Genomic DNA, 21,571 nt, shown 5'->3' with positions numbered 1-21,571 from the left:
AATATATTTGGACTGATTCCTGCAAACACTTATGTAAGAGTTCACCAAATGGAGAATTTATAGGGAGAGTTGACAGATTAGAAGCCTCCAGCATTTAAATTTACCAAATGAGAATAGCCAGAAAACCAGAATTACAAGTAAAACTACTTTATTTTTTTGGTCCTGGTCTCTACCTTTGTTTTCATTCCTCCGTTTTCATTAAGGGAGGTGCAGCAGTGGATAATTTATATTTGGTATCATGTACTCTATTAACTGTCTTTTCATTCCTTAAAAGGCCCTAAGACAATATTCTAGCATTTGGTTTTTGGGTGTAACTGCCTGTTTCCAGGATTCAGCCATCAGAGGTAGTAACGTGTCCTTTCTAGAAACTCTGCCATCCTGAGCATGACTCAGTCAGGTGAATACATTTAAGGCCCCAAACTTTGCCAAATTTAAAAGGCCTCCAACCACAAAGATTGATTTATTATTGTTTTCATTAGAATGGCATTTTATATATATGAGTGAACAAAGTTATAAGTACTATGCTGCACTATAAAAAGTAATAAAAAAAAAAGTTGTTTTCAGTAGTTGGGAGAACATTTTGAAAAGAAACCTTTTAAATGTGCTTTGCTATAAAGGGCTATTTTGGATTCTGTGTTCCATGAGAATAATACCGGGTCTGCTTTGTTAAGCGTTGTAACCCAACCCGTGAGAGACCGGCTTGCCGGTAGCAGGATGTGCTGACCGAGGGCGCTGAAGGCGTCGTGATGGAGAGACGGGTGTTGTGTCCGCATCCAGGCCATCGGTCATTCTGGCCTGACAAGAGGTATGGGGTCGGCAGCTCTGGGAACGAGCATGCAGAGAAAGGGGGGTTCTTCCTGCGGCATCTGTAGTGTGGTTGAAGCTCACGGAATGATAAGGAAGCATACTTTATTTAAACATGGAATAGCAGGGATGTGAGTAAGGAGCTTTCCGCAAAGGAACCGTGTTAGTCCTTTAGGAAGTCTGTGCAGGGCCTCCTTCTAAAGCCTCTGCTTCCTTCAGTCTTTAAGTGCAGCGGCCAAAGCCAACTCAAATTCATTGGTTCTGTGGAAAACACCGAGAACCATATATTCCAAGTCCCCAAAGATATCTTTACTATTACTCAGATCACCAAGTCCTGTTATTTTCCCTCAGTTTTTTTCTAGATGTCTTTTTAGTAGAGGTTGTGACTGTCACCCCAGAATCGTTGCCTCAGCCTCGCAGATAAATGGCCAAAACAGATTCTCCCCATTTCCCCCCATTCTGTGCACTACAGCCAGATTAATGTTCCTTAGAAGTTACTTTTGGGACTTCCCTGGTGGCACAGTGGTTAAGAATCTGCCTGCCAGGGCAGGGGACACGGGTTCGAGCCCTGGTCCAGGAAGATCCCACATGCGGCGGAGCAGCTAAGCCCATGTGCCACAACTACTGGGCCTGTGCTCTAGAGCCCGCGAGCCACAACTACTGAGCCCGCATGCCACAACTACTGAAGCCTGCGCACCTAGAGCCCATGCTCCACAAGAGAAGCCACTGCAATGAGAAGCCCGTGTACCGCAACTAAGAGTAGCCCCCACTCACTGCAACTAGAGAAAGCCCACACACAGCAATGAATACCCAGCTCAGCCAAAATCAATAAATAAATTTATTTAAAAAAAGTTACTTTCATCTGTCTCCTTGCTCAAACATTTTCAATCACCCCGTGTATCACAATGCACCAGATTCCCCCCTTCACCTGCCTCTCGGGGGCCTCCAGGGACGGACCGTGGCACTCGCCTGACTTTGCCCATGGTGATCCTGTCGGCAACTCACCGTCCCTCTCCTCTTCTCATCCAGGGGGTGTCTGGCCGGTGGGAACACCTCCCCAGGAAGCTCTCCCTGATCACGCCAGCTCTTAGGGATGTTCTTCATCCTGAAACCCACCATCACGCAGCACTTCATTGTCTCCCCTGCTCCAATTGTTCCAGAATGTTGATCCCACTGTGCTCATTCAATGAGAAGCTCTTGGAAGACAGACACCACGGTATTTCGTGTCTTCAGTATCACTTATAGACGTGGAAAAAAAATGACCAAACCAAACCAAACCAACAAAAAAGAGGTATTCCTTAAGCATTTGGTGTGACACTTAGAAATGATACCTAATCATTCCTTGCCTGATGTTCTTAGTAACCTGAAACATTCCAAATTCAATAACTGGGAGAGAAAAAAAGAAACATCAGTTTTACAGACTTGTTTAGGAATTTCGTGGCTATGCCAATAATAGGATATGGCATCACGAGAGCAGGGCATTTAGGGATAGACGTGAGCTGCCAAGTTAGGTGGAAAGATGAGCTTTATCTCATCATGTGATTTATTAAACAGCTGTTAGTCAATCAGAGGGACAACTCGTGGCTTGTCATTCACAGCAAAGAGGAAAAATATTCTCTCTTCTCTTATTTTCAGATGCCAGGATCTAATGATTAGAATTTAACGTGACAGAAATCTTACTTTATTTTCTAGTGATTAGTACCATTCGAAGTGGTATTAACAGAGCAACATTAACTAAAATCCTGTTTTCACAGAGTCAGAGCATCTTTGATGGGGCCAGGTAAGCGCTGTGTGTTCACTATGCCCTCATCTATCGTCTGCTATTTTTTAAAGGTTTACTGAAAAGCATTAGGGTGGCTTTAGAAGTGAACAGCCCACGCATTCAAGCTGGAAGTGCATCCTCAGAGGTTTTCCCAGGTGATTCAGAATAGGAAAGACAGAGAAAAGGGGCCTGGAAGGGGAAGCCTGTGAATGAGGAAAGATGGGCTGTATCCTTTAATTTGATCAAGTGTTCTCAGGGGTCGTTTGTCAGGGTGGGTAGATTTTAGGCACCAGATGGGACTTCTCCGCCCAATCAGCTGAGCTGGCTGGTGAGTCCGGCAAATGATGGAGGCAGTTGACGAAGTCAGCAGGTTTAGTTCTGCCGCTCCGTCCATGCTAATCCTCCATTTGGTGGTGAGGACTTTGTTTTGGGCCTGACTCTGTGACGGGGAAAATCCATTACCGTGGTCCTAATCCTTCGATGCTGGACACACATGGTTCATCGGCTGCCGGGCAGAGGCACGTGTGTTCCCGGGATCCCATATCTTTAGGAAGGTGAAAGGGTTTTGTTGTGCGTCGTGTGTGCGCTGGATTTGTATTTGTTACTTGCTTCTGTTTAACAAAACCTGTGACATGGGAAGCAGTGCGGGCCGGCCATCACACGGCAATTTTGGCCTCATCACCAGTGAACACTTGTAAAAGCACAAAGTGCAACACTGTGAAAAGTTAAGGCAGGTGGTCTTTGTGATGTAATTCACAAACTCACACCTTATTTTTCTGTGGTGATGATCCTTGGTGGGGAACTTTATTATTCAAGTAACACTTTGCCTTTGAGCAGTCTTGACGATGCTTCGAGCCTTTGCGTATCCCCACCTGGCCATGGTCATCCTTTGAAGGTGGGCTGTGATCATAATTCTCATGTCACAGATGAGGAGGCTGAGGTTGGGAGCTGTTTATGAACATAAAACCGCTAACACTTCCTGAGGACTCATTATGTTCCAGGCTCTGTTCTGCTTGCTCGTATGTATCAACTAATTTCATCCTCAGTCAGACCTGGGAGGTAGGGTCTATTATTATCTCCATTTTACAGATGAAGCAGTGAAGCACAGAGAACGTAAGCAACTTGCCCAAAGTCACACAGCTAATAACTGGAACCTGGCTATTCTTCAGCGCCTCTGATCTTAACCACTCCGCTGAACTGTCTTTGTCGTTACATGCTTCTACCTGATGCTGAATTACACTTTTCTGTTTATACATCTGCATCCCTTTACAGAGTTCTGGCTGCTTCTTGAAGGAGATTGTTTGTTTCATTCGCATCTTTAAAAACACTGGTGCCCACACTACATCCTGGCACAAAGCTGGTGTTCAGTGCATGTTTGCTCGGCACTGAAAGAGGATCAAGGGCGCTCAAGGCTTCTGACCAGTAAGTATTCATGCTGCCATTTGAAATCAGACTTTTGACTCTTCTTAGAAATGTGGTTTCAAGGTTTACTTTTTGTCAAAAATAGGTAAACTTGTTTTCTGAATGATACAGTCCTTGCTGGTCTTAATTCCAACTGTGAGTGTGGATCAGATTGCTAGACTGTTCAACAGTAGCCAAGAAATGGAAGCAACCTAAGGGTTTATCAACAGACGAATAGTTAAGAAGATGTGGTGTATATATACAATGGAATATTAGTCATAAAAAAGAATGAAATTTTGCCATTTGCAGCAACATGGATGGACTTGGAGGGCATTATGCTAAGTGAAATACGTCAGACAGAGATAAGACAAATACTGTATGATATCACTTACATGTGGAATCTAAAAAGTACAGCAAACTAGTGAATATAACAAAACAGAAGCAGACTCACAGATATAGAGAACAAACTAGGGGTTACCAGCGGGGAGAGGGAAGGGGGAAGGGGCAAGATAGGGGTAGGGGAGTAAGAGGTACAAACTACTATGTATAAAATAAATAAACTACAAGGATATTTTGTACAGCACAGGTAATGCAGCCAATATTTGATAATTACTATACATGGACTACAGTCTTTAAAAATTGTGAATCACTATGTTGTACACCCGAAACTTATATAATATGGTACATCAGCTATATTCCAATAAAAAAAGAATAATCTGACCACAGGCATTCTCCTTGCTCAGAAGCCCTTCCTTTGCTGGGTCTCCTGTGGAACAACTGAGTCCTGTCCCCTGGTCCGTCCCACCAACTTCTAGCTCACATTCTGGAGCTTCTAAGCCCAAAAGAAGTTGGGGGTTACTAGGCTCCCTTAGGGATCTATTAATGCTTTAAAAGGTTTCTAAACATGTTATAATGTTTTTATCGTTTAATTGATTTAAAAATGTATTGGTGAGTATGGAAGTAAACAAAAAAGTCTTAAAAACCAGAAGTTGCTTCACTTTGCATTTCCATTTCCCTCCCTCTAGTTCTTTCCCTTCACTGATGTTTCCAATATTCACGACAACAGTTAACATCAGCAACGTATAAACAGCTCTTTCCCATCTCGAGAACCAGAGAAACAGCCCAGGAAAAATGGGTGGAGGCTATAAATAGGACATTCTCAAAGCAAGAATTCCACAAGGCCGGTAATCATGTGAAATTTTCTTTCAATGACACTAGTTACGCTTCACCAGCTTGGTTTTTCTTTCTTTCCCAGCAAATTGATGACAATGTCGACATGCCCGCATGCACAGAGTCTATGGCAAAGGATTGCCACCCTCTTGAGACATCCTTTCAATTATCCAGAGATCCTGGGGCTTACATGGTCCAAAGGGCATCCGTTCTGCTTCCAAACATGAGGCAAAGAGAAGGAGAACGGCGATGACGGGTGAGTCAGGTTGTGCTCTGTTGACGGATTTGTTTGTGGGGTGGGAGTTCCTTTCCTGGTCTGGGCGCTGGACCACTGCCCTCAAGTGTGTAGCCCTCACGGTTCACAATCATTGCTCGACACTAAAGAGGGACTCTGTGGCGGTTGCCCCGAAGGCTGTTCCAGCTTCGTCCATACCCTCTGCGGGCACCAGCCCTCCCCGTGTCACAATCCATTCACCGCCCCACCCATGGCCTCTTCCACCGTGAGTGTGTTGTCTTCCCTTTGAATCCTGGGTCCAAGGAGACTTCTCAGGGCTTGCCTCTTGCAGAAATGCTACTTGTGATCAGGGAACGTGGAGTCCACTTAGTATGTCACGGTGGTTTGCTGTCTCCCACTTTCTACAGCACCTGATGATACAATTCTATGAATGTAACCTCACTGGACCCTCTTATACTAGCAATAAAAACTAAATGAATTACCGCAATGAAAAGATAATTTTTGGCTAATAAATCGGCAAAGATTGAAAATCTACGGGGAAGTGGACGCCCTCATGAGTTGTTTGTGGAGCTGTAAATTGTCACGATAGATTTTGGAGGGGAATTCGGCAGCCCAGACACAAAATCTTAGCAAGGTGGATCCTTTGATTGCTCAGTTCAGCTTCCTGGAATTCGTCCTATAAGAGGTCAAGTCCACAAAAACTGAAAAGTAGGGATGGTCATTACAGAAAAAACAAAAAGGAAATAAAAGCCATTAAGGGCTGTCAGTAGGAGACTGGTCAGATAAATCCTGTTACCTGTATGCAGTAAGCTATCAGGCGCCCACAAATGACCAGCTAATCCAGATCTGTATTTACGGACATACAGCAACATACAGAGCACAGCGCTGCTTGATGAAAGGAAGCAATAGATCGCAGGTAGTCAGTCCCATTTCTGTAGCAAAACCACACACAGAGGGGACCAGAGACGGAGGTGTGGGGATGGTGAGAAGCCAGGGGTGCAGTTAGACAGGAACCATTCCCCATTGTGGAATTGCCAGTGGTTTCACGTGTTTATAGCTTTTTAAAAAAGCGATTTAATATTTTTAACCAAAGAATTATTCTTCTGTTGCCACTAGTGTGGCTGCGGTTCCTAAATGCCTGCCTCCAGAGAAAGTTTCATGGACATTTCCAATCGAATTTTCATGAAACCTCCTGAGGTGGGCATCACTGTGATCCCACCTATAAATGAAGCAAAGCGAATTGGAGCAATTTGCCAAGTTCATCAAACTAGTGACCCCTGCAGCCGGGATTTGATCTGGCCATCTGGTCTAACCACAAATTATCCTTCGTAATCAAAAACATGGGATGGTAACTATATGTATAATTATGGATAAATATATATACATGTATACATTTAAAAAGAAGAAAAAATGTATTCTCTGACCTTCATGAGTATTGGACAGAACTTAACCTCTTTATTCATAAACTGTCAAAAACAAACGCAAATGAAACAGGGGTTGCTGGGTTGTTTGCTTTTTTTTTCCTCTCCTATTGGCAGTTGAGCATGCATCACAGTTAATTGTCTGGTTATTAAAGATACCTTCAAACTGAACAGTCTTTCCTTACGAGGAATGATTGACTGATTTCTCTGTTTTTCTGCTCCGTTGGAAACATGCTCGCAGAAAGTGTCTTTCCGAATATACCCGTGAACATATTAAAAAGAAGACGTGTTACCCTTACGACAGTGGGCACTGAGCAGGTGTAAGGCCACACATATCAGGGGAGGCAGGCGAGGCTGGGATGAGGGCTCTGTGGTCCCTGGGTCCCCTAGGCCATGCCGAGATGGAAGCGTGGATTAGCTCCACAGGAGCTCCACACCAGAGCATTTACGGTGAGAAACAGATATTTACTGCATCTCCAAGGACACGGAAAACATTGACAGATGCAGGAAAAAAAGTGCTTCCTGCTATTCATGAGCTTTCCCCCACCCTTGAAAGAAATACTCCACGCACGTGTACACACACAAACACACACAGATGCACACAAATATGATCTCATCTTCCTCCCTGGAATCAGAAGGCCCACAGCTACACCCCCATTTACAGTGAGGCTGGAAATGCAGGATGTGTGGTTACCTAATGATGGAGCTGGGATTAAAAGTGAGGTCTACCTCTTGCCAACTCATCAAGGTGAACCCTTCATGAAAAGAGCACAAGATGACCCCAAAACGCAGAGTTAAAACAGGGGCAACATGAGCTGGATGTGCTCAGGAGGGAAGCTGTCCAGAAACCGTGGAGAGGATTGCACACGGACGCACCAGGTGGCAAGTCCATGCAGGGCGCCCAGCAAGGATCAACAGACCACCAGAGGGAAGAGGCCACCTGGGGATCCCACCAGATGCCCCTTCTCATCCTCAGATGGTCATGACATTACTGGGACCTAACAAGGCCCTATGGACACTTGCCTAGAGATTGGCCAGTTGAAAACTTGGGAAAGTCTTCTGTGGGAAAGAGCCTCAGATTTGTATTTGCTTCACACCCAATTGAAAGATTTGAATCACCAGACACTATAGCAAATCTAAACTAATCTAATCTAAATCTATGGAATTATATGTGTATAAATAAAAATTACATATATATTTAATATAGTTAAATATAGAAGGTGACTAAAAATGTAAGCGAATAATAAGGACCCTTAAAAATAGACTAGCACGTTAAGGAGAAAAAATAGAATGTTGAGAAATGAGAAATAAAGAGCTAAAATTTTAAAAAATCAGTTTAATTCTATCTTAACTGTGAATTGCACAGCTGAAGAGGCAATGAGTGAATTGGAAAATAAATGTGATACAGTATTACAAATTGTAGTGATAGAAAAAAATGGAACAGGGCAAAGAAAATTCAAGAGACCTAATGAAGAACATGAGGCATCTTAAAATTCATCCATCAGAATTCTAGAAGAGAAGAGAGACTTTGAGGAGTGAATGTGTGAGGATTTCCCAGATTTGCTGAAAGACACCAAACCTCAAGTTCAAAAGTTCAATGTCAGGCAGGATAGAGTAAAAAAATTCCACAGCTGGACCGCTCAAAATGAAATTTCAAAGAAGGAAGTTACTGAAGGCTCTTAGCAAGAAAAGTCAGGGTCTCTTCAAAGGAATGACAATAAGACCCAGAGCTACTCTCAGCTGCAACAATGGAAATCAGAAACAGCTGAAATTATTTTATATTTGCAGCAAAATAATAATAATAATAATCAGCCTAATTGTATCCTCACTAAAACTATTTTTCAAGAATAAGTGTAAAATAGAGACAAAAACTGAGAGCATTTGCCAACAGAACCTAAATAAAGGAAAATTTTGACTCACAGAATTTTAAAAGTTTAGCTTAAAATACTGGACAAAAAGATTACAGACATTCATTGTTGCTCAACCTTGGTATTGTACTGGAGGAAAGAAAAGATACTGATCACACTTTGACTTCTTTATGAAAACCATTTAATAACACTAAAATGATAGAAATTAAACTTGATAGAAATTTTTTAAATGGAGTGAGAAAAAAACCTCAATAAATTCAGAAGAATTCAAGAAAGAGGAAAAGCAAACAAAATAAACTGGTATAGTGCAAGTGGTAAAAATAGAACAGCACAAAATCAGAGGGTAAGTTAAGCTCACATGTACCAGTAAATGGAACATACCGGATGAGCCTGTTCTCTACAGGGCACAGAAGGGCATCTCTCTCTGTCCTAACAGTCCTGGGGGCCGGGGCAGTGCTGGTGGCAGCTCTGTCCTCCTCTCTTCTTGGCGGCATCCCTGGCTCCAAGGTGCCCCCTCAGCTGTCAGGATTTTGGAGTCACCAAGGACAGGGGATGCAGTGGAGACCAAGGCTTCCTTTTTTGAGGCTGTGACCCAGCTCTTTGCCCGCTTTCCTTTGCCCACACCCTCTTTCCCTGGGCTCAGTCACACTCAGCTGCAAGGAAGCCTGGGGATAGTCAGCTCCATGCAGGGATGAGAGAGGGTACCACGGGTCTAAAGAGGAAGTGGAGAAGGGATGCTGAGGGCACCAACTAGCACTCCCCACTGCAACAGTCAATGCAAATGGACCAAACATTCTGGTTAAAGTGTAGGTATTTTAACTGCATTTAGAAACACCTAGCTAATTGTTATTTACCAGAGACACATCCAAATGATGAGAATTTAGAAACTTTGGGCACTGAAAATTTTTCATCTTGTAAACTGATGCATGTATATATAAACTTCTAAATATGTCTATATATATATATATATATATATATACACGTACATATTTGTATATATATGTATATACATATATACATGCATATATGTGTGTATACTATTTTTTTGCATTTACTTTAAGTCCACACACACACACACACACACACACACAGACACACATGCAACAGACAGATACTTAATAGGTTTAATACTATTTTATCAAGCAGAAGAAACTTGAAGGCAGAAAGCATTACTAAAGGTAAAGAGGGTCATTATACAACATAAATGTTTCAATTTCCCAAGGAAAATATAACTAAGCTTAGGTGCACCTAATAAAGTATTAAGAGGAAACATTGTCAAAGCTACAGGGAGAAATTGACAGCTTTCAACATTATATTAGGAGGTCTTTTAGACAGGAGAGCTGGGTTCTACTTTCTAGATATGTGATATTTGGCTGTTACTTTAGCTGTCTATGATTATTAATGGTAAAATGGTACAATAAAATAATAAAAGCTTCCTAATGTGGTACTAAATAAACAGCATGGATAATGTACTTAGCAAAGTATCTAGTAGGAAGGAAATGTGCCATAAAATTAAAGACTATTATTGTTATTATTACAGTTTTCTTGATGAAGGTGGCAACATGATAAAGCAATATTGGAGAAAAACAATTCTAACTGCATTGTGTAATAATAGACAGGAGATAGGAAACTCTGGAGGAAGGGTAACTGGAGCGGGGGTGGGTATCTGGAAGCTATTTCCAAATAGGAAATAGTAACCTTTTCATTTCAGGTTGTGGCCATGACTACAAAAAATAAATAAATAACGAAGGCAATGATGAAAAACAAATAAACAAAGAGCTATTTGATGGTAGAGCTTATTGCTCTATTTGCCTTGGAGGCGAAAGGTATTGCAAAAAAATGTATGTGTCCAGAGAAGAATAAGAATCCTCCAAATTCTTCCAATTTTGTCTTTAAATGTTTAAAAAGTTACTGCTCTGAAATCCTACTTTATTTTTTCCTGCCTGAAGAATATTCTGGAAGGCAACTCCCCCCTTGGTCCTGACTCGTTACCGTGAAGATTTTTAGGCCTATGTGGAGATGTAGCGAAAGGATGTGAAAACCTGAAGCATGGCATAATGTCAGCTAAAATAAAACTCATCCTCCCCGTTCAGCGCTGCCCATGGGATCCAAAATATGTTCCCTGATTTAGTGTGGAAACATTTACTCTGGTCACTGGCTTCTGAATTATCGTGTAAACAGGTAATTCCACGCTGATTCCTTCGGTTACAGCCGTGATGGTGCTGACTTTTCCATTTGCTTTAAACGTCTGGGCGTGACAATTGGGTTCAAAAGGAGCTCAGCCATCTTTGATTCAGTTACATGCAATTGTCTGGCTAAGGAACTAGCATCATCAATGTCACTTAACTTCAGATTGTTTCTAAGTATCTTTGAAAACCTTGAGGCACACAGAAAACACTACTTCACCCCGGAGGTCTGTCAGCTAATAGCCTTACTGCTTTACAAACAGAAGGTGGTTAAACAAGCATTTTTCGAAAAGACATATTTGGTGGCTCTAAACCAGAGCAATAAAAATTGCACAATCTAAAGGAAGGAACAGTTTGGTTTGCCCTGTTTATTGCCGGTTAAATGCCAGAAGACTTTTAAAGTAACAGCAACCAGTATAAAGGAAGGAAAAAATCAAATAAAAATTTTATGACCTTAAGAGAAACCTACTGCTCTCTCCCCTTCCAGAGTTTTACAAAACTTTCTACACCTTTTGGCACTAGAAACTGCGTATAATGTTTTACTCTACAAATGCCAGCAAGGCATCATATAAAATTATAGCTGTAGGAATAGAGGTGCTGTAAAGCTGAACAGGAAAACTGAAAATTTCCATGTAGAGTGAAACAGTTGATGCTACATTTGCTCCAATAAAGCAAAATTTATTCTAAGAGGAAAAGAGTGGAATTGAAGGTATGCTTTATTTTCCCCTAGATAAAACGCTTTTAAAAGTAGCGTTATAGGTGGTTCTTGTTGCCTCTTGCATCCTGAGTCTGATGGGACACTTTCCGGTAGGTTTCAGCCATGGTTGCATCTATTCATCTCGGGGACCGAGGGGACCCTGATTTAATGGGTCTGGGTATTCCTCTTGGATTTTTCCTTCTGGAAGTTTCCAAATTTCTTCAGGTGATTCTGAAGGGCAGCCAAGGTTGAGAACCACAGCTTTAGAGCCAGGCCAACAGCAACGAGTGCCCTTGGATGAGAAAGGGAGGTCGTGAAGTGAGACATCCCCCAGAAGCAGTCAACAGCCTGCTTGTTGACGGCCAGCATTAGTCCTGTGGCCCTGGTCTTAAAGTGCTCTAAAGCTGCCCCGGATCACCCAGGCGAGATTCCACTCTTCTGACCAGCCCCAAGTGAGCAGAGACCTGGTGATTTGGGAAGAGGGGAAATGACATTCTGGTTGCCATCTTCATCCCCATCTGAAAAGCTGACCAACCCTCGAGATTCCGGACTAGTCTCTGGGTGCCAGCCAGTGGGGTCTGTCTCGCTTGCATTGTTTCGTATTTCTGTTCACTTCTTCTGTGCAGCCATTGTATCTTCTCTCCTGGCGCCACAATTTTGCTCTGTTTGTGTTATGCAGGACTGACCAGCAGAAAGGACAGACCGTGGGTGAGGGAGGTTGGGGAGAGAGGGGCTGTGGGACTGGATGCAGGGGCTCTGGGGTGATGTAAAGGCTCATCCTACCCAGGCCCAAGGCTGCGGAGTTGGAAGCTGATGCATATTTGTGACTTACTTTGAGCCTCATCTGAAACACGGTTCTTAGCATGCAGCAGAGCTGGGGATATCAAACTGACTAGAGACTGAAAGTATTCTTAGCTGAAACTTAACGGAATACAGAATGTGTCTGTCCCTGCATCTATCTAGAAAACTGTCATGTACAACCCAGAAATTAACTTGGCACCAGGCGAACTGATCCCTTCAGTTGAGAAATGTCACAGATAAATAATAAGAGGTGCTGTTTGCTGTCTGATTCAGAGAATAGCATTTGTAAGTTATTAATAAAAACTGAACCCCAGAATAGTGATGATAAAAGCTATGACAGCAATCACCAGGACAGTATTTTCTAGGCTGTGTGGAATCATCATGATTTACTCATTCACTCACTCCTCACGAATTCTTCCAACATGTATTTCTTACCTGGCTTCTAGGTGTTAAGCACTGTGGTGTGTGTTAGGTATATAACAAGAAAAACAGATACGGTCCCGTCCTCAGGGAGTTTATGGACTAGCAGAGGACAGGTATTAGACAAGTAAAAACCCACGAGGATATATTATTGAAAAGTGTGTTAAACTCTGCGAAGGACAAGGACGGGTGCAATGAGAACCTTTACCAAAAAGTCCGCCTTTGATTTGAGTGTCCTGAGTACACTCATTAAGGAAGGGACATTTAAACAGAGTCTTGAATGATGGGTGGGAATGATTTTGGTTAGTGGTGGAAGGAGTTCATTTTGTGCAGAAAGAAGAATGTGCTGTGTGCGAGGTGATACAAATATTTGATAAAGGAGGCATATGGTGTGTTGACACAGGTGTCCGCTCACACAGACACTCCACACGCTGTCTTACACAGGCCCAGCAGGGGAGCTGGACGTCACCCTAATGGTGCTGCCCCCTCCCATCCAAGATGGGACAAACCAGCTGGGTCACAGACCACGAGTTTCAAGACCAAACAGAGAATCACTGAGCATCAAGGCAGATAGCCTACCCTGTCGAAGGGCAGGTGAGTTCATTCCAGAACATTCACCTGGAGTGTCTCCCTGGGCATGCGTAAAGTAACCCTGCCTGCACCGAGATGGCCAAGTCTAGACGCCCCCCTAGCCTTCCAGGGAGGAGGTGACACGATGGAAGTAGGGGGGAAGGGCCGGGTATGGGGTGGGGTGCGTCCCGAAGGACGGGCTCGCCCAGGCGGCCGCTGCTGCGGGCTGGGCTCTGTTCTCACCTGAGAAAGTGTCATGGCCTGAACTACAGGTTCGTACTGTGACTTCGGGTACGTGTTTGCAGGGAGAGACAGGCTCCTGAAGATTTCGAGGAAGATATGTGACTCTTTCTCTGCAAATAGCCATTCTGCTTATAATGACAAAAGGAGAAATGTCTCTCTTTGGTCACTGAGGATTTTGTTGTAATTTTGTTTTTCTGAAGTGTTTTAAAAATCATGTGTATATTTTTCAAAGGATTTTGAGCTGTGCTATTTTCCTACCAGGAAAAGTTCCTCTCATCCCCAGAACCCTGAAGTCTGTTATCTGGATATGAAAGAGGTCGTTCCTTTGACCAGGAGAGAGGGCTGGAGGTGATTGCTTATCGTTGAACTGAACTCCGTGCTCCATGGGCCACTTTGTCTACTTTGTTTTATTTTTCTTGTTGGGAATACATGGCTTTCCTTTTCAAAAGATTTAGTCTTTGTCCAAATGCTAACTCATTCTCACCCCAAATCTACATTAATTCATTAGTTGTGACTGTCTCCCCCCACCAATTCCATTCTCATTTCCTCTCTTCCTTGAGCCCTTCCTGGTGAATGTATCCCTAAATTTACCTTTGTCTTTGCATCCATGACTAACCTTAGGTCGCGTCTGGTTGGGGTTATTGGGATGGTTGCAAAATACGCAGGAGTTTCAACTTTTGCTGTGTCCACCCCAGGGTTGATTACATTCCTGGTTTTAATGCCAGAACAGATACAGTCTCTAAAACTGCCTTCAGATCTGTCCACCCCACAGACCTGCTTCCTCCCTGTCCCAGAGCCTAGGAACTCCTGAGTGTCAAGTGGCTGACTGGCACCTTTTGTCTTGAGAATTAATAAGGTCCCTGGGCCAGCTCTCATCGGATGAGCCCTATGGTGAGATCACATTTTACTCGGGGAATAGAAAGTGGCTTGTACAGGAAAAAAGCCTTAACTGTAATTGCTTTAGTGCAAACAAGTCTTAGGCTAAAGCTCTTTTTTACACATTAAGTAATATTCCCAGCCTTTAGTTAACAAGTGAACATGCCTGAAAAAATTGGACACATAATTCGAGTTGAATGCCCTCCTACTTGTATGGGCCATGAACCAGCAGCCCTGGCATTACCTGGGGGCTGATTAGAAATGCAGATGCTCAGACCCCACCCCTCCTACTAAATCAGAAATCTTTTTAACAAGATGGCTTAGTGATTTACACGCACGATAAAATTTGAGACCCTCTGGCTTAATGCATGTTAAAGCGTCTTTATTTCTCTCTGAATCCCTAGCACCAAGCAGAGTGATTCTCCTTGCCTGTGGTCATGGTTGGGGCTGGGGGGGGGGGGGATGGTTGACTCAGAGGCATGAATCCTTATGTGAAACATGTTTTTGTGTTTTCTGTATTTTCTGGCATCTTGACATCTTGGGCCCACGTTGACCTGGGAGAGACTGCCCCTCCCAGTCTGGTGAATTCTTTCTTTTTTTTAAAAAAATTTTTATTGGCGTAGAGTTGATTTACAATGCTGTGTTGGTTTCTGCTGCACAGCAAAGTGTATCAGTTATACATATTCATGTATCCACTCTTTTTTAGATTCTTTTCCCATATAGGTCATTACAGAGTATTGAGAAGAGGTGGTGAATTCCTAAAGGTAGCGAAAATCCCCCTTTCAGCAGAGGGTATCTTTCATATGCAAGCCAACCCATTGGGAGCCCCCTCCAACCCCCTCCTCTAGGGGGCGCTCACACTCAGGGCTGCTGTCCGCCTGCCCGGGTCACCCGGGGCGGGTACCAGGCACCCAGGGTGGCCCCTGTGCCCCAGAGCTGCTGGAGCTACTTAAACCAAACAATCCTACTAAGTCTGCCCAGCCGGCCTCCTGCAAAAACTGTGATAAAGCCTCCTACCCAAGTATTCCCCTCCCTCTCTCTTCTAACTGGCCCCCCTGTTTCCCCACCTGGTCCCACGTGCCCCCTCCTCTTGAGAAGTCTGAGGGACAGGATACCTTCTCAAGGGCAGTTGTCTCCTGATCTGTTGGCCTCCGGTCCCTGAATAATAGTGAAACTTGCATTTTAAATCAGGTGTGCGCCTGGGCTGCTCCCTTCTGGGACAGGAAGATTCTGACTGCGGCAGGGACGTGAGCGGGGTGGAGAAGGGGCTCCTCCCACACCCCAAAGGGAGAGGCTCCCGTAGGGTCACTAGGAGGGTGACCTTATTCCCCTCACTTGTTGGGAGAGAATTAAATCTGAGAACAACTGACTAAGGGAATGCAAACTGTGAGGGATTTGCAAAGCAAGAGGGAGTGGTTGGGAAGTTAGTTTGGAGGACGGGATGGTGCCAGAAGGCAGCTCAAGGGCCTGAGGACTGGAGGGCAGGTCTGCACCTGTAGGGTCTCCACCAGCTTCCCCGCCTGGAGCACAGAGGCTCCTTCTCCAGGGCTTGTCGTGTATGAGTTATCAGAAGGCAGACACAGCATTCATAGGTTTGAGGAACCTGTTCCTGGTACAAACCAAACACTTTCAATGGGCCTTTCATATATGTACATATAATTCTGGGTGTGTATGACTTAAAGAAAAGAATGAAGAGTAAAGAATTTTTAAATAGAGACATTTTACTTGAAAGAGCTATCATCTGATCACAGGACACCGGTGGCTAAGAGCTACGGAATAATGTTTGTTTCTGTCTGGAGCATGTGCTAGCCGCCATCACATGATAAAACACGCCAGTAGCTGGGGGGCCCATCAGCTGTTTTTATCTGTTTTCTTTGTCCTCCAGGGATTTGGCTGAAACTGGAAGGCAGACTGCAGACTGTGGATTCTTTTACCCCCTTATCATCTCTGGGAGCAATCGTTACTTCTGAGTTAGGAAAAAGTGAGTCCTTTTCCTTAAACATTTTAAATATGTAATACATATATTAATTTGAAAACCTATTTTAAAAGACAAGTAGATATACCATTTTCAGATATTCCTTTTAATGGAACAAGAGTCTGAAGGGGACAAGAGGGTCATTCTTCTTGGATATTCCATGTCTGTCTCCACTGGCTGCGTAGATTCCGGCCATGCTCCATCCCAAAGCGTCTGCAAGGCTTCCGGGTGTAGTTATTAAGTCTGGGAGAAGAAACTTGAAAGGGAGTCTCTTTCTGCCTCAGAAACATCTCTCCTGGGTAAGTCCTCGGTGAAGGATAAACAAGAGGCTCTGCCTTCCGTAATGGCCCATTTTCTATGGGGAAATAGCTTTATTTTGACTTGAGAAGGACTCAGGGTGTGTGGCTATAAAAGCCTGGAAATTCATGACCTGGTTTTCTCCCAGCACCGACACTGGGTGATTTGAGCACCTCACGCTCTGTAAGATGATGACAAATGTTAGATGTGTGTTACACCTTCACAAGATAATTCTCCTCCTCCCTCTCTCTCCTCTCCTCTCATGGCAGCAGCTTTCGGTCCTGCGACGTCCAGGGGCTCATGGAGCATCTTCTCTCCGGACGGGACGCATCAGCCCCGTCCCTGCTCACAGTCACACTGTCTCCTGTGGGCCCAGCTCCTCCGCCTCCTTGAGGGTGAATCTGCTCCCCGCCGTCCACGCACGTTTAGCAAATTCAGGGGGAGAGTGTAATGTGGCAGCCTGTGAATAGGGCGCGTGTTCTGTGTGCAGGAGGCCGAGTGCACCGTGGGGACTGTGGCAATCACAGTGGACCTGTCTCATGTTCATAGTTTTAGTTACGTATGAATATGCCTTAGCTTATTTCACAAAATGTAGAAATTATAAGCAGGAAAACAGAAGCACGCAGAGCCTGCATTTGTAGATCTTTAACTGAAATGCTTACATTTGAGTGTGATGCTTGGATAAACATTAGACATGAGTGTGACTTTGGCTGGTGCTGATGAATTATAAATAAGAACAGTTTTCAGCTGAAAGAGAACAGGATGATCATTTTACTACTTAACATCCCTGCTAATTTGACCTTTGGAGGCGTCAATGGTTGCATCCTGTATTCCAGCTTGCAGGAACACAGGAACGGTTTTCTTCCTAATTCCTTTGGTGGCTTGACGGTCTGTGTTCATATAACTGGATTGAGCTCTGGAACCTGGCTGAGAAATACTGGACCGTGATTCATGAGAGGCAATATCGTTGGGTCAAAAGTCCACGGGCTTCGGATTGAGAAGGATCCAGGTTCAAGTTCAAATTCTGCAGTTTACTGTCTACATGAACTTTATTGGACCGTTTCTCTTTCCGGGTCCCTGAACCCAGGACAAATGAAAAGACTCAGAACAGTTAGTTCAGGGGTTGGTTGAGGAGGTAGAAGTACACCCACGGGGTAACAAGGAAGATGCCACAGTCAAGTGGTGACGCACGGGGAACACTGACTCTGAGAGAGAGCAGAACACCTTGGGATTGTGAGGAAGCTTACACACTGCTCCTGACATGATACATCCACAGTGGTTTGTACCATCTTTTCATCACTGAGACAGAAATGGCCACAGCGCAGAAGATTCTCATATGCTGGGGCATTGCTAGCACTTTCCTGTGTTCAGTATTAAAGCCACTGGGTGTTTTAAGTAGACCAAGGACCCCCGAATATTCAGCTTCCTGCTTCTGGGACGCTGGCCCAACTCTGGTTCCCTTGCCTGGGGGCCTTGGGCTCTCAGGGGAGATGCTAACAGCGGGTGTCTGCCCTGCAGAGGAAGGTCCAGCTAATGAGGGTCAGGCAGGGAGGGGTCCGGGCAGAGGAGGATGGGATGGGGGCGTCTGCCTTCACTCCCTCCAGCCCCATCCACGAGCCCTGAGCATGTAGAGAAGAGAGAGCCCACCGCTCCATCCTGAGGGCTCTCCAGGTTGGGGGCAGCAGCCCCGGGAAGGTGGTGGCCTGAGCACCATGACCGGACACGAGGCCCCTTTGAGAAGTTGCCACCATCTGAGAGGACACCCTCCTCTGACCTGTTTCACAGCAGAGCTGACTTGCGGTGACTCTTGCAGGACTCGGGGACTTCCTGGGGGACAGAAGTCTCCAGTGCCGACTTCCCTGAGCTTCTGTTTTCTCACTGCAGCCTGGGAGGGGACATCCTTCCACAGGGCTGTGGTGAGGCTTGAGCTCAGGTTCCCCTCCTGCCTTGGCCGCCTCACCCCACACGTGCTCTCCTGCCCATCCCCAAAGCTCACCACCTCCCGCTCGCCCTTCCACATTCGGGGTTCCTCCTCCGAGACCCCCAGGACTTTGGGCCCGACTTGGTTTTCCTCCAGTGGTTCCTGCCCTGCTCCACCGCTGCGCCTGTGGACCGCCCTCCCTACACCCACATCCAGGCTGATGGATTGCTTGCACCCCCCTGCCCTAACCTCTGTCTCACTTCCAGAAGCCACTCAAGGACACACCTGGGCCTGGGGAACTGCTCTCCCTCAGGAAGGCCCCTTGCTAACGACATGCTCTGCCCTCCCCGTGTCCCCCACACCCTCACCGAGCACGGCGGCCACTCCATCCTGTGTCCAGGGCTTTGGTCAGCCTGGTCCTCAACTCCACGCCCCACGCGTCTCACCTCCACGCCCCACGCGTCTCACCTCTGTCCTTCCAGCCCTGGACACAGAGTATAATTAAAATTCACTCTCACCGCCCCATCAATGTTCTTAACTCACTCACTCTAGAAATGTTTACTGAACGACAAGGCTATTCAAAACCATCTCTTCCACTTCCTTCTCTTGCATCTTCACATCCACTTATAGCCCCCCCTCCTTGGCTTAGTCACTCGTTATACGCCCATGTTTTATGAACTCTAAGCAATATTGATCATAAAATGTACCATTACATTATGAGCCACAGAAAATGAAAAAAATGCTGCCAATAAACATTGAGAACTGCCATCAATTGTTAAGATGTGTTCTGTTTTCAGGACTGTTAAAATATGAAAAAATAAGCATCTGATAACATACAAAGCAACGGTGTTTTTGAGATCAATGCTGAGACACCTCCCAATCTTCCTTTCCTTCAGACGCTAAACTTCTAGAAATAGACTGAGCTGTCAATTTCTGCTTTCCTTCTTCCCAGGTATTCTTTATCCCACCACAATTTATCCCTCTTCTAATAAAATCACTGACTTAAAGATCACGAGTCCTGTTATAATCACCAAATCTAAGAGACCAGTTCTTATGACACTTTAGTTCACCTTTTTCAGTTTTTCAAACTAATTTTTTTGCTGACCATTGTCTGTCTTTGTTCTTCAAGGTCCCGTGGGCGATACTGCCCCTCCCACTCCTCCCCTGCTACTTGAAAGCCCCAGACAGGCTTCCCCCAGCAGCTCTAGCTGAGGCCACATTTCACCTGTGTCCGCAGTCCAGCGATCAGCTCCCCATCACCTCACCTGACCTCACTGGCATCGGGTGCAGACAGGCACGTCTTCCTTCTGGAGATGCATGCTTTCCTGTCGTCCGGGAAGCAGGCCCTCCTGTTTTTCCTCCCGGTTCCCTGGGCACCTTCCTCTTACCCCTCGTTCCTTCTCACGTCTGACATCCCCGGCTCAGGCCTGGGGACTCTTTTCTTGGTGATGCCATCCAGCCCATGGCTTTAAGGGTTGCCCACCCCTCCCCCAAAGCCTCTAAGCCTCTATCAACAGCCCAGACCTTCCCTTGAACTCCAGATGCTCACGCCTTGGTACCCACAATTCCACTGGTTATCTAATTGGCATCTCAAGCGCACGATGTCAAAAGATAAATGCCCCACTTTCCAAACTTCTTCTCAGAAAATGACAGCTCTCCCCTCCTGTTCCTCGGGGGGTTACCTGTGACCCCTCTCCTCACACACCCCAGATTCTATTCCTCCGAGGGAACGGCTCCTACTATTAAACTATGCCCAGAATCCAGCCCCTTCTCTCCACGTCCTCAGCTGGGAGCGGGTTAAGGGGCCGTCACTGGGCCCCTGAATTGTTGCCACAGGTCCTTCCTGTGCCTCCTGCTTTGCCCCTCCCCACACACCTCACCACCAGCTTATTCTCAACATCAAGCCCAGAATAAGCCCTTTGAAACATAAGCGTGGTGACATGTCACTCGCTTTAACCTCTTTAACCATGTCGCATTACACTCAAGGGAAAGCCCGGGTCCAGTGCAGAGCTGCACCCCCCATCCACACAGCCACGCCCCCTCCCTCGCCCTGCAAGATGCTCTTCTCTCTGCAGAGAATGCGCTTCGTCAAGATTCCCTCCTTCATGTACTTCTTGTTTCTCCTTAAGCATCACATTGTCTTATTCCCTGACTCTAACCGTTTTTATTATCTTTAGTGTCACAACTATCTCATCCCTTCATTTCTTGGCACTTATTTGAATCCTTGGTCATCTTAAACATTTACTAGTAGCTGCCTCCGGTCATGTTTTAAAGGTGTGGGCAGCAATTCTAGATGCAAATATTTGAATAAGGATTCTGAACTGTGTCCATCAATGGACAAGGTAAGAATATGGCTGGAATTTAAAATTTGGGAGTTCACATACATTTTCAAAAAGAAATTCCATAAAGAATTCTCCCTTTCAACTGTCAAGTTTCAAATTTCAAATGCTGGACCTCATCCAAGGTCCTAAGTAGTGAACGTGGGAAAATATCCATTGAGTTTTTCTCTCCAATGACTAAAAATGCCTCACTAATTCCATGGAGACCGATCTTAATGTTTTCATTAAAGCAAAAGATTTGTGAATAAAAACTTGTGATAGAATATATATTTAGAGAGTGGAGCAATTTAAAATCATACTAAGTGAAGTAAGTCAGAGGAAGACAGATATCATATGATAACACTTATACGTGGAATCTGAATAAATGAACTTATTTACAAAACAGAAATGGACTCACAGACATAGAAAACAAACTTACAGTTACCAAAGGGGAGGGGGTGAGATAAATTAAGAGTTTCAGATTAAAATATACACACTACTATATAGGTTACCAACAAGGACCTACTGTATAGCACAGGGAACTATATTCAATATCTTGCAATAACCTATATGGGAAAAGAATCTGAAAAAAAATATATATGTATA

The 21,571-nt window shown here is 44.8% G+C and overlaps 1 long non-coding RNA gene across 2 annotated transcripts; it reads left to right on the top strand.

Moving 5' to 3' along the window:
* Positions 1–2,380: 2,380 nt before the first annotated feature.
* On the top strand, positions 2,381–19,606 carry LOC132359029 (uncharacterized). Of its 2 annotated transcripts, none has more exons than XR_009500696.1 (5): positions 2,381–2,584; positions 3,839–3,988; positions 5,223–5,393; positions 16,340–16,435; positions 16,999–19,606. It is a non-coding gene; the product is annotated as an uncharacterized LOC132359029 (long non-coding RNA). The 2 variants fall into 2 exon arrangements; XR_009500695.1 differs by having other exon boundaries at positions 16,996–19,606.
* Positions 19,607–21,571: the final 1,965 nt, after the last annotated feature.

This window comes from Balaenoptera ricei, chromosome 2, assembly GCF_028023285.1.
Source record: "Balaenoptera ricei isolate mBalRic1 chromosome 2, mBalRic1.hap2, whole genome shotgun sequence".
Lineage (NCBI taxonomy): Eukaryota > Metazoa > Chordata > Mammalia > Artiodactyla > Balaenopteridae > Balaenoptera > Balaenoptera ricei.
The sequence above is the reverse complement of the archived record's forward strand: the minus strand, read 5'-3'. Positions and strand labels throughout refer to the sequence as shown.